Consider the following 9001-nt stretch of genomic DNA (forward strand, 5'->3'; position numbering starts at 1 on the left):
GGACGGTGCGGAGCGGGAAAGGTGCCTCGGGGATCCGAGATCTGGGGACCCGGGAGCCGTGGGGGTGGGGAGCAGCTCTAACAGCCAAACATGTCTATTTCCCTTGCCTCCATGTTGGAAAAATCCAGGCTCCATATGGCTTCTCGGGAGGGAGCCGGTGGCTCCTGGCTTCCCCCCAGGGTCTCGCTGGAGTGAGCCACCCCCAGAACCCCACCTGGCCAGGCGCACCCCTGGAAGAGCCGGGAGAGTCACAATCGCGGGGGAAGCCCCGGGAGAGAGGATAGGCCACCTTCCAGGACTTAAAAAATAAAAAATAAATTAATGGAAGGAAGAAAAATAAAACAGGGAAGGAAGAGAACGGTTAGGCTCTTCTTATCAGCAGGAGAAAAAAATTCTGCCCAGGACCTGGTTGCTAAAAGAAAAGAAGAGAAAAGGAGAGAATCAGGAAGAGAGAGGGAGAGAGGGAGGGAGAGAAGGAGAGAGAGAGAGAGGGAGGGAGGAAGGGAGGGAGGGAGAGAGGGAGAGAGAGAGAGAGAGAGAGTCAGACACTGCGTGGAAGGAAGCTTAAAGCTTGTGAACTCTTCTTGAACCGAGATTGGAGTCATATGGGCCATAAATCATTGAGACATACTCTCCGCCATTCACAAACTGATAGCCTATTTTAGTCCAGCTTACCTTAGCCACCGACGAGGGGAGAACAGGCAGACATAATATATATTCACATCGAGCCCCAGCGCGAGCGGCAGGCGAGAAATCTCCCCTCCTTGAAGGCAAAGGAAAAAAAAGACCACTGTTTAAAGCGGCGTCGCCCCCCCTCCCCAACAGCCACCCCGGCTGGGGAGCCCGAGGGGCAGAGCGGCCGGAGGTGCCGCGCGGCGTCCGCTTCAATTCACTCGGCTTAGGAGCGGGGGGTGCGCAGGAGGGAGGGGGTGGAGGAGCGGGGAAAAAACAGGAGACCGAAAGGTGCTTGGGCTGCTGGGCTCGCCGAGGATCCAGCTCCGGGCTCCGCCACGGCCAAGTCGCCACAGTGTGGTTGCCCTATAAGACTGGTACGCCCTACTCTCCGTAACAATGGCCTCTGCTTTTGCACAGGGAAAAAAAACCACACAGACACATACACACACACACACACACACACACACACACGCTCACACACACACCCCACCTCTCCCCCTTTAGCGGGCTTAGATGCCTGATAAGGAGGGAAGGTGATGGTGGTATTGGGGGAGAGGGGATTTTTACACCCCACCCCACCCCCACCCCAAAAAAAGGGTGAGTAAGGAAAGAAGGTAGAGGTTTGGGATTTTTTTTTTTTTTTGGTCTTTTCATTTTGTAAGAACAGGTACATTTTTAAGTGGAGATTTTGGCAGGGGAGGCAGGGGGAGCCAAGGCAAGGGAAGCCAGTTGGAGTTCCCAGCTCTTACCACCCCAGTGATAAACCATTATGCTAATTGAGAAGGAGCTGTTGGGAGGCCTAGTCAAAGGCTCTGTGCTCCCCGGGGGTGGGGTGCGTGGCGCCCCTCTGTATTCATTTGCAGTGGAACACTAGGACGTTTTTTTTTTTTTTTAAGTAGTTTCACTCCTCTGGGACTGGTGGCTGGGTCTTCCGCCCTCTGGCTCTGGCTCCCTCCATCTGAATCTCCCGGTCTGCTGCTTCTCTCCCCACACCCACTCTATTCTTCCTCTCTCCCCACAAATTTCCAGACCCAGTTTCCAACTGGTAGGGAGGGAAGGCCAGATTTTTTTTTTTAAACAGCCCCCTCCTTTTTTTTTTTTTTTTTTTTTTTTTGAGAACAGACAACAAGCGGTGAGTGATTATTTAAAAATCCCAGACCATCTTGCAGGGCGAAGGGGGGCTGATGAGATGGTGACAAAAGGAGGACCCTGTGTTTCGCTTCAGCTCCAGACCGGCTGGCCAGAGCCTGTAAGAACCTCCCAGAGAAGTTTCTGTTAGGATTCTCACCTCTGGGTGGGCAGAAGGGGCTCGAGGTGATAAGGATATTTGTACTTCTAAGAAGATGAGAAGAACTAGCAAAATGGCTTAATTTTAAGTGAACCGGCAGGAGAGACAGAGGATAGTTGTTGTGGTGGTGGTTGTTGTCTATTATTATTATTATTATTATTATTATTATTAAATATGTATAATTCTTAAAGGTTGTGTGAAAATAGGCCATGGAATATATGGTATAAATTTCAAGAGAAAATGGAAATTCAGAACAAACCTGTTCTCTCAGCTCTGCAAGATGATGATTTGGCAGAAGTCAGGAAGATGATAGAAGCTAAACTTTTCTTAGCGTGTGTTTGAGAAGGGCGGGGAGGCCTGTAGGAGGAAGACAGGAGCCAGGAATGTAGGTGTCTGCAGATTTGGGTCGGGGGTGGGGACGAGTCCCGTGGGTGGAGGAAAAAGACAAAAAGAGCACCAGGGCATTCCCAAAAGCAGGAGTGTTTGCAACTCTGCTAACTGCTGACTCTGGGTTTAGGGGATAAAATAGGAGGCAAACGGTCTCTTTTTTTTTCCTACCAAGGCAGCTTGGAAAACTTGTTCTCTTAACTTTTTGTGGATAGCACCAGCCACTACCCCGTGAGCTCCTGGTTAGAATATTTGGCTTTTGCCTTCTCCCATCTGGATGCACCAAGGAGAGATGGGACTGGGAGAACAAAGGTGAGAAACTGTTTCCAGCTATTCTATTGTCTTCCTTCCAGGAGAGGGTGGTTGTGTCTGGCAAAGCTTCCCTCAGATCCTATCGTTCCTCACTCACAGGCTCTGCTTTGGGCTGAGAAACTCTTCTATTCCCATAGGAAGTGGTTCCTGGGCTCCTCTGCCCCCCCCCCATTTCTTCCAGGCCCCCTGAGTCAGACTTTCTGGGTTGAAGCAGTAGGTTTCCTGGGGCCCTGCTAAATTAGGGTTTGGGGTACCCATGGCCTCCCTACCCTCTAGCAACAAGAACCGCATGTAGAGCTTTCACTGTGATATTCCCAAGGATCCCACGGCCTCCTAGAGAGATGGTGGCTGAGAGAAAGGATAGATGAAGATAGAGGGTGGGAGCCATTTTTTTCTGCGTTCATCAAGAGTATCAAGAAAAGAAAATGCCCAAGCCAGACCCAATGCTGGGGCTCAAGCCATGAGCCTTGGAAGAGAGTGATTATGGCGGCATGAGGATGTGGCTGCAAGAAATCTGTCCTGAGATCTCTAGTCCCTGGTGAGAGACCTACAGAGTGGGACTCTATGTAGCTTTGGGTCTGGTGGGTCAGGGACTCAGCCCAGGGAGGCTGCCAGAGGCTTAAGGGAACCAGCACCTTTGGGTCTTTTCTCTCACTCCCCAAAATTAAAAAGCTAAGAATGTATCTCAGAGCCTCCATCTCTCCTAGCTGTTGCTAGAGAAGATCGTCATAAAATTGAGAGAAGAGAAAACCTGGTTGTTTGTGGCTCCAAAGCTTTGCATCAAGGAATAAAAAGAGAGCCTGGAGGGCACCCCGCCAGCTGCCGGCCTGCAAGCCCGGGCTGCAGGCTGATGGGGCCTGGAGCTGAGCTGGGGGTGGAGGTGCTTTCCAGAGTCAGCAGTGGACTATTCCCCTCCTGGAGCCTCAACTCACTGTGGTGCCTTCTGGCTACGCAAAGAACTGGGGTGTAGTGGGGTGGGAGCAAAAAGAACTGGGGAGCAAGAAAACTAACCTGGAGAAAAAGTTCAGAAGACATGCGCCCCCAAATGCGGTAGGAGATGAAGTGGGACTTCTTAGTTCTGGAAGGCAGAGCCCATTTGAAATGTTTGGGAGGCAATTAGATCCTATTTTGGTTTCTTTCTTGCCTTTTTTCTTCCTTTCTTGGAGATTGCTGGCTGGCCGGTTGCCCCAGACTGGGACAGGGAGGGTGGGGGGTGTGGACGGTAGAACAGGCAGCCCTGAGGGCTCCCATTTCGTTTGAGGTGTTGATGCAGGATTGGGACCTTTCAAACTTCAAGGGACAAAGGCTGGATAGTGAGGAGTGTGGGCAAGGACCTTGGGGTGGGAGACACCAGAGGGGTCTGAGGGGAGACTTTGGGGTCTGGAGAAGAGGAGGGGAGAGGGCTTCACCGATGCTAAGGGAGTCCTGATTCAGGGTTAGACTACAGAGAGGAGAGGAAACAATTTCTTCCTGGACTCAAGGCAGGGAAACTTAACTTACTGTGTGTGTGTGTGTGTGTGTGTGTGTGTGTGTGTGTGTGTGTGTGTTGAGAGAGAGAGAGAAATTGAAGAAAATGGAGAGAAAGATCAAGACACAGAGACCTTAGTGTAATCTAATAATTAAAGGCAAAAATTAACAATAAAGGTAAAAATTAGAGAAAATGTCCCCCTTCATAGACATTCTTTTCTCTCTGCTTCAGTCTCCAAAAAGCTAGAGTGCTCTCTCTGGCACTGGCACTCCCCTCCCCCACTCCTAATCGGTACCCAGTACCAGGGGACCCGGAGCACTTTAAACACCCTTGAGAAATCCCTGGCCGTCCAGCCTTCCAGGCCTTTGGGGGATCACGTCAGTTTCTCCCCGCCCTCCCCCCACACACATACACAGAAAATCAAAGAGCAAACGAAAATTCTCCTCTCACAAAGCACAAATTGGCTGGCCCCGTTAAAATCGATTTCTGATGATCAGCCTTGGGGTGACCAAGGATTCTGCCCCAAATTCCGACCGCAGGCTGATTGTGGAGGCGCTGGGACCTGCAAGCCCAACGAAGCATCTAGGGATCTGTTTCTCTCTGGTCCTGTCTGGTTCTCAGACCCACACTCTTCTAGCTTCATCGCCCAACTTTGTTGCAGCGGCAGAGTCTTGTAAAGTTCACACCCACACCCAAATCTCCATCTAAACATTCATAAAAATTTTCAAGCTGGGGTTGTAAATGGTAATTGCTACTGAAGACCGCTCCTGGTATCTGGATCCTCAAACCTGCCTTCCCCCCTACCCACCCCACCCCAAGATGCCGGGAGCAGGAGGGAACAAAGGGGCAGCCACACGCAGATTTGGCGCCTCTGCAGAGACCGGTGTAGACCTGGCTCAGCAGAAACGGGGATCGAAAGAATAAAAAGGCCACTAGGGTGGAAGAAAAATCCAAGCTGTACTCTCCCCACAACCCCAAGCGACAGGGTGAAAAGGGAGGCAGGAGAAAACAGGGCGACCAAGAGAATTTGCAAAGACTCCTCGGGTGACCGTGGAGGCCGCCTGAACGTGCTGAGGAGCAGTGGATGGGGCTGCCTCGGGCCAAGTTGGGAGTTACCGGCAGGCGGGCGCCTTGCTGGCACATGAGTCAATTCTGAATCAGGGGTCCCGCCTCAGCTAGAAACATGGTCCTGGCCCAGCTAACCCACACCCGCGGATGTCGAGACAAAGGTGGGCAAAGTAGAGAAGGCACCAGGGAGAGGGTCGAATCTAGGACAGCTGGGCAGGGCGTGGGGGTGCTGGGGAAGGGAGGGAGAAGCAGGCCCGGGAGGAACTGGGGCCCAGCCGCTGAGAGTGACTGCGCAGGTCTCTCCTGACAGATTGGATGTCTCTCTCCCAGTGACCTCTGTTTAACAGACAATAACTCACCGGATTAATGACCAATCAGCTGAAGGCCTTCCAAACTGCCTCCAAATATAAAACTCCAAAGTCGAATGGGATAGGGCCAGAGTCTGGACCTGCCAGCGCTCATATTCTCTCTCTCTCTCTCTCTCTCTCTCTCTCTCTCTCTCTCTCTCTCTCTCTGGCCTGAGACTCTGATTTCCAGAACTAAGATGAGTTTGTCTCCCATCTCTTCCTACTTCCTCCTGCACAACTCATATCCCTGCTCACACTTCCCAAGGCAGTCTGGGGAGCTCCCCCCTCCCCTCTCCCTCCTCATATCTCTGCTCCTACAAGAAATCTCTCTTCTCATAACCATTAAACTTCTGAGAAACTCCCACCCCTCTTGAATTTTATTTTCTCCCAGTGTGGGGAAAGAGATGGAAAATGAGAGCAAGAATTGGTGGGGGAGGGTCACCCGCCTTGCAGGCCTATCCTGGCTGCCCTGGCAGAAGAGCTGGTATAGTGGTATAGTGCCCTCTCCTAGAAAAAGAGGGTCCAAAGACCTAGGGGTCAGGGTGAAGCTGGGGGGGCGGGTAGCCTGTCATCATAGAATCTAAGTTCTAAAACCACAATTCCGTCCCTGGCTGGGGTAGAAGGGACTTTAAGAACTGCATTCTGAACAACTAACTCCAGCCTCAGCTGGGCACCTAGGGGAAGAGTGCCTTGCTCTGTGAGGTTGAGCCCTGCTTCCTTAGTGCCCCCTCCAAATGCCAACTCCAGCCCAATCCAGCTAGCAAGCCCCTCTCCACTGCCTTCTATTTCCATTGCTCTCAGAGGCCTGAGCTTCTCCTCTGATCTTCAGGAGGAGGAATGGTCCAGATGCCAGTAGATTTCCTAGAGCCAGTCTGAGTCACCACCCACTGCTCTGGGTGGGTACCAACCCCCTGTATATTGCAAATAAGCATGCAGTAACTTCTGTATGCAAGGGAGATGTTCCTAAGCACTAGAGAGTTACACCCGGGTCAGAGCTGGGAAAACGCAGGGATCATCCTGTCCACTCCTGTCATTGTTACAGATCCAGAAACTGAGACCAGGAAAATGACTTGTCTTAAGTCATCCTTGGGATAGGCTTGGGAGTCAGGAGGCTTAAATTCTAGGTGTTCCAGATTGGCTGTATGAGCTGAGGCAGAGAACTCCTTGGGCCTCAGTATCCCCTTCTGTAAAGCCAGAGCATATGTGTGGAGGGGAGGGGAGGGGTTGGGCCTGAGGTCCTTTTTGGACTGAGAGTTTGTGCTAATGTGAAAGTGAGCAACAACCAACAACACTAAGTTCGGACAATAAGGAAGAGTATTTCCTTTTGGGATTTAAAAGCTTACACCTCTACTACCAAACACCAACTCCATCTTGGTCCTTCTTGCCCCACAGAGGCTCACGCACTGGCTTTTACTGCTTTCCCGCTTGTGCTTGTGTGTGTGTGTTTATGTGTTATGTGGGGGGGTTGTTCTCCACCTTCGCCACCAACTCAAAAGTGCTGATTTTGAACACAGGAACCTTAGCAGTAAATAATTAATTTGTATAATTAGAGGAGGAAGGCTTCGACCTGGCAATTTTTAACCAAAATTCAATGCACCCATTGTACCAGCCTGGCCTTCTCACCCGACCCCCAACTCTGCCCACACACCTACCAGCCCAGCTTCCCAACTGCCTCCCCCCAATTGGAGACCAGCATTCCCAAGATGGACAGCAGGATTCACGGAGTCAGACGCTGCTCCCTCCCCACAAAGTTCTGTTCCCTACCTGCCCCCACCCCCTAGAAATCAGGCCGCCTGCAGCTGCCCTCTGCAGCTTGCTTTCCCTACCCCCTAGCTGTGCTGGGCTCCAGGTCCCAGGCTCCCTGCTCTTGGGATACGAGTAATCCACCTCCCCAGCTCAAGATGCCCCAACAATCCAGCAATACAGCGAGTTTGCATTTCAAGAAACTCCCATTAATATCAATTTACTTCACTGAAACCTCGGGTTCTTCATCAAGTTGATGATTTATGATAAAATCAATTAAATTACGGCCACTTAGGGCCCAGCCGCTTCCTCTCAGATTTCATTGGTGCAGGACCCAAGTGTCTGGTGGAAAAATGCAAGTTTAGCTGGAGGCGAGGAAAGATAATTCTGCGGCTGAGAAAATTTAATGCAAAACAATTTCCAGGCAAAGCTGGGGCGTCTGGACAGAAATGCAAGAGCCACCAGTTGGCCTGCGGAAATAACGATCTGGGGGTCAAAAATATATTTCTCCCCACCCCCACCATCCTGCTCTGTTCCCTTTGTGCTCCCTTGCCCCCCCTCCCCCAAGCAGCAACTTCAGGGGAATTTGAGCAGTAATGGTGGAACCCAAGCCTGCAAGGCCCAGCTTCCAACCACTGATCTCCCCTACTACCCCAGGCCTTTTCCTCCTCCCCCCCTCCCCTTCTCACACAGCCATGCTCACTAGTTCCTTAGTCTCCCACAGCAAAGTTAAAGGTTCAAAGTGAATATCAGGTGGCGCGTGGGCAGATGACACAGAGGGGCCAGGGGCCAGGGGCCAGGCCAAGTGGACTCTACTGCATGTGGCCGTGGGAGGAAAGAACGCCCAGGCGGAGCCAAACAGTGCCCCATGGCGAGGGAACGGAGCAGCAAAGTGTGTCCAGAGCTGCCCCTTCCCAGAGGATCAGGACCAGAGAACACCGGCCTCCCCCCAGCTCCCTGGGTGCCCACTCACAAAGCCATGCTGCGCCCAACAAACCCCAGCCCGAGAACTGACATACCCACGAACACACCTACACGTGTGCATGCGCGCATACCCTCCTTACACCTCACACAGACCCACCACACTCTGTGCCTCAAAGGGAGGTCCCACCATCTCCCCACATCTGAGAAAATAAATCCCGGAGCATCCACCTGGCGTTGCCTCCCGCCCCAAGGAGAGGGGCTGCTCCGGCCTCCGCTCTGTTTGGTTTTTGGTTTCCAAGGCAGGCAGGGAGTAAACACAGCTTCGCTGCAGCCATAAATCACCCCCTCTCCTACCTTCTCAGTGTAACACCCGGCCTCAGCGCAGCCCCTTGTAGTCTCAGCTTCAAATAGCCCGCAAGGTGCTAAAAGGCTGGGCCATGGTGGCAGCTGGGCTGTGCTGGCCGGAGCCGGGCCGGGCGCGCTGGCCCCTCCCCAGCAGATGCCCCTCGCCGCCCTGGAAAGCCCTCCACCGCCTCCAACACCCTTCCCCGAACCCCGTTCCTGTCCACGCACCACAGGCGCACCCCGTTCCTCCACTCTGCCCTGCATGCAGGGTCCCTCGACCCCCTCGACCCCCTCAGTCCCCACCGCCTCTGAAGTTGCCCTCATCTTTGTCTCCCACGGTTTGGATCGGGCCTCAGTGCGGACCCAGGAGAGAGGCCGGGCCGGGGTCTCAGCCACTCCGCTCCCCGCCCCGGGCTCCGCACCCACACTTACCTGTGCGGCTCC

At 52.8% G+C, this 9001-nt stretch overlaps 1 protein-coding gene across 1 annotated transcript in view; it reads right to left on the reverse strand.

Moving 5' to 3' along the window:
* HOXB3 (homeobox B3) overlaps positions 1-5902 on the reverse strand; it is a 10540-nt gene extending 4638 nt beyond the window's left edge. Inside the window, exons 1-2 of the mRNA XM_014541133.1 lie at positions 2223-5902; positions 676-763 (exon numbers count right to left, since the gene is read on the reverse strand). The gene's annotated coding sequence lies outside the window, so the exon portion shown is untranslated. The remainder of the gene's footprint in view (positions 1-675; positions 764-2222) is intronic.
* Positions 5903-9001: the final 3099 nt, after the last annotated feature.

This window comes from Myotis brandtii, unplaced genomic scaffold (genome assembly GCF_000412655.1).
Source record: "Myotis brandtii unplaced genomic scaffold, ASM41265v1 scaffold265, whole genome shotgun sequence".
NCBI classification, from domain to species: domain Eukaryota; kingdom Metazoa; phylum Chordata; class Mammalia; order Chiroptera; family Vespertilionidae; genus Myotis; species Myotis brandtii.